The sequence below is a fragment of the Pseudoliparis swirei genome, chromosome 8 (assembly GCF_029220125.1).
Source record: "Pseudoliparis swirei isolate HS2019 ecotype Mariana Trench chromosome 8, NWPU_hadal_v1, whole genome shotgun sequence".
Lineage (NCBI taxonomy): Eukaryota > Metazoa > Chordata > Actinopteri > Perciformes > Liparidae > Pseudoliparis > Pseudoliparis swirei.
In genome coordinates, this window is record NC_079395.1 from 2,452,635 (window position 1) to 2,456,757 (window position 4,123).

Sequence of the window (4,123 nt, forward strand, 5' to 3'; positions counted from 1 at the left end):
AGTTTTATTTATTTATTGAATAAGCAAATGAAATATACATAAGCATGTTATAATTAAACCACACAGCAATGTCACGAATGAACATTAAAATGCATCGATAGCAATAATCTAACAGTATAATATGTAATAATCTAACGACTGAGCCCATTTTCGCCCAACGATAAATACTTTTGGAGAACCACTTGGTGTTCATGTTCTCATAGAACCTTGCAGACTTTGACTGGAGCCAGAACCTTTGAGCAGGATTCTTTTGTCCCGGAGCGTGTGTGTTGCTGCTCGTCTTTCTGACGTAAACGACTGAAGACGTCGTGACGCCCCGATGGAGCCGAGGCCACGCCTCCTCCTGAGGATGGAGCCGAGGCCACGCCTCCTCCTGAGGATGGAGAGGCACAGCGACTCCATCACTCGGGGCAACGCCGCAAAGGAGAGGTCCTGTCTGTGAGGGACGAGGCGACCGGAGAGGCAGACAGGCAGACGGACAGACATGCATGACACACAAAGAGAGAGAGAGAGATAAAGAGGCAGACAGATGTCCAGACAGACAGACAAGGGAGTGGGAAGCTCACCTGGGCCTTTCTTCCTGTAGTCAGACACACCTGAGAGAGCACACAGTGAGAGAGCAGCCATCTTAGCGTGGGCCTTTTATTGTTGCTGTCAACAGGTACATTTTATTTAGTGTAAGTGGGCGTGACTCCTAAATGACCAACACATTGTGTGACTGTATACGTTATGTTTTTATTTAACCCCACATGGTTTACTTTCTTGTCTGTGCACTTTGATGCATGTATTAAATGTAGAAGTGACTCCACCCGTCTGTGAGTCCTGTGTTTCCGGTCCAGTGGCCTCTGGCCCCAGTGCATTCTGGGTGTTTCCCTGAGGGGGAACCAGAGGGTTGGCGCCTCGCTTCCACAGCGACACCGTGAGTCAGGACACAGTGGACCGGAAATGCAGAAGCACTCAGCTGGGGAGCGCTCACCTCTTTCACATCCCTGGTTCAGACCCTTAAAGGCACAGCACACACACCACATGCAGGAAACAGGTTCACACTCGTGACCTCCACAGAGGAGCCGACCTCCGGGTTTGAGAAGTGAAGCCGACGCACGGAAAGAACCTAAACGTTACATGAAACCTTGAGTGAAGTCTGTGAGACGTGTTGGACCACCACCTCAGTTATGGAAAAGAACAATGAGAGACTTACTGATTGATTATGATACTTTATTTTATAATGCAACAGAGTACATCATGTGTACGTTGATTGGGAAAACAACAACAACATTTAGTCTCACAAATGTATTAATAGAATAATTTGCATGAAGTTCTAAGAACAAAATATCTCCGATAAAGAAGCTCTGGTGCTTTCTCTCTTTAAGACCCATGCAGAGGAAGAGAAACTTAAATTAAAGAATACATCTATAACAATATTCATCAAACATTTAGAGCTCAGAGCATTTTACATTTCCCTGCAGATAAATATGAGTTCAGGTAAACAAAGAGCATCATGAGCAGTGAGAGCCTCCATGACTCAACACACACAGGAAGGAGCGCCACCTACAGGAACTCAGACACCTACACAACAACAAGGAGAAGATGGACAAGTCCCGCCCACAAGGTTTGATTGACAGGTGAAGAAAAGTCTGCTCAGCGACGATGATGGAAACAAAATAAGTTTAAGACTTAAAACACAGACTTTAACCAGATGTCCCTGAACTCACTTCTGTCTATTTGAGTTTACTGAACTCAGCAGTGACTCCGTAAGAATAAAACAACCCAAGTCCAGCATAGAGAGGCTGAGTGAATGTGGTCTGGACTCTGGAGGAGAGTCATGGTGTCAGAGACGCTGTAGAAGGACAGAATACCTGCTCTGTGATCCAGGTACACTCCTAATCTGGAGGACTGAGGATCAGAGACGGGAGTTTCGACTTTGTTGTGATAAAATGTAAAACTTTTATTGACACAACGTAACGCCCAAGATTTATTATTGAGTCCAAACACACATGCATCCCCTCTCCCTGTTCTGCTGATATTCTTGTATGAGACGGCTACATTAACTCCTCCTCCTCTCCACTCCACCTCCCAGTAACAACGTCCAGTCAGACTCTCTCTACTCAGGACCTGACACCATGCAGTGAACCTGTCTGAGTGACGAGAATAAGACTGATCTTCACTCATAAATGTTGCTTTTCTGTTCCAATCAGATAATAACAGCTCTGTGTTTGCTGTGTTTGGATCCAGAGTGATGTCACATGAATACCTTAAGAATCCAGCTCTGGTCTCGGGCTCTGCTTGTGAAGGAGACAGTAAATCGTCCACTTCAGTCACTGCCAGTGAGACGTTTGTCCACTTGTCCCCCAGAACGTCCTGTAGTTTATCTCTGACTTCTGACACAGCCGCCGTCACGTCCTCAAAGTGTCTCAGAGGACGGATATCGATGCCGGACGAGTGTGTCGACTCAGCGCGTGGTGACAGTGAGGGGTAGTGGAGTAGAAACTGCTTGAGATCCTCTGTGTGTGACAGCAGCTTCAGCTCAGCCTCGTTCCTCTTCAGCTCAGTGATCTCCTGCTCCAGCTTCTCCTGAAGCTCTTGGACTCGACTCACTTCAGTTCTCTGCCGGGATCTGACCTGCTGCTTCACGTCAGAGCTTCTGTTCTCCATGAGCCGGATCAGCTCAGTGAAGATCTTCTCACTGTCCTCCACTGTTTTATCAGCAGAGAGGTTGAGGACCTCCACCTCCTGATGGAGCAGCTTCAGGTCTTTCTCTCGGTCCTGGATGTTGAGTCGACTCCCCTCCAGCTCTCTCTGCCTCTCGGTCCTTTCTGCTGCAGCTGAGACTGTGTCGTGGCCTTTATGTTCATCCATTAAGCAGAGGTAACAGATACACTGCTGATCAGTCCGGCAGAAGATCTTCATCACCTCGTCATGACGAGAGCAGATGTTCTCCTGGAGCTTGTTGGAAGGTTCCACCAGCTTGTGTTTCTTTAACGGAGGTGCATCATAATGAGACTGAAGGTGTTTCTCACAGTAAGAAGCCGGACACACCAGACAGGACTTGAAGGCCTTCAGTCTCCTCCCAGTGCAGACATCACAGGCCACATCTTCAGCTCCAGCATAGCAGTGATCAGCAGGAGCAGCTTGGAGTCCAGTCTTCTTCAGCTGCTCCACTAGAGCTGCCAACATGGTGTTCTTCAGCAGGACAGGCCTCAGTGTGAAGGTCTTCCTACATTGAGGGCAGCTGAGGAGTTTCTTCCCCTCCTCTTCCTCCCAGTGGGCTTTAATACAGTTCATGCAGTAGCTGTGTCCACAGGGAATAGTCACCGGATCCTTCAGGAGATCCAGACAGATGGAACAAGAGAAGGTTTCCCGATCCAGCTGAACTCCTTTCTGCTCCATTTCACCTCTCAGGAGCAACGACTGTCTGAGTTTCACTTCCTCAGAAGCGACTCTGCTTTGACTTCTGATGTGAACAACATGTGACGGTTCAGTGAACGGGGCGTGTCAGCTCTAGTGGGAGGGAACCAGGAAGTGTGTGGACAGAGTGCAGCCGTGTGTTTGCGAGCAGGAGGAAGAGGGAGGGGCTTATCAAGCTGTACTTCATTCCTGGAGGAGGAGCTGAAAGAGGGAGTGAAGACAAAAAAAGGAAAATTAATAATCCAAAAACAACATTTTGCATCTGAAACATCCCAAAGGATAACAAATGTTTTTGTCAGTCTGACTGAGTAGCAGGTTAACGTTAATGAAGCAGATGATCACTTGGAGCACCACTTGATATCAGATGGAGAGCTGCCCACAGGGTGAACCACACGGATGACTGTCCACCTTGAAGTTTATTATTCATTATAAATATATGTGTGTGATCTTGATTGATTTTTGTTGAATCCCTAAAAACGTAACTTTTTAATTTGTGTTTTTTCCCCACAACAATTGAGCTCTGTAGCTGAACCTGGTGACTAGTCCATAAACCTGAGTTACAATAATTAAAATAGAGCCACAGGTTACACATCTGTAGTCCTAGAACCACACAAATGGACCCGTGCTGACCCTTTCAGTCACGTGGGTCGAGGTCACCCAGAGAGGTCAAACCCCATTAACACTGGACACAGAGAAACATCCCACGTCACTCACAGCC

The 4,123-nt window shown here is 47.2% G+C and overlaps 1 pseudogene; it reads right to left on the reverse strand.

Annotated features, from left to right (window-relative positions):
* Nucleotides 1-1,444: 1,444 nt before the first annotated feature.
* LOC130198220 (tripartite motif-containing protein 16-like) lies at nt 1,445-3,534 on the reverse strand (annotated as a pseudogene).
* Between the last annotated feature and the right edge of the window lie 589 nt (nt 3,535-4,123).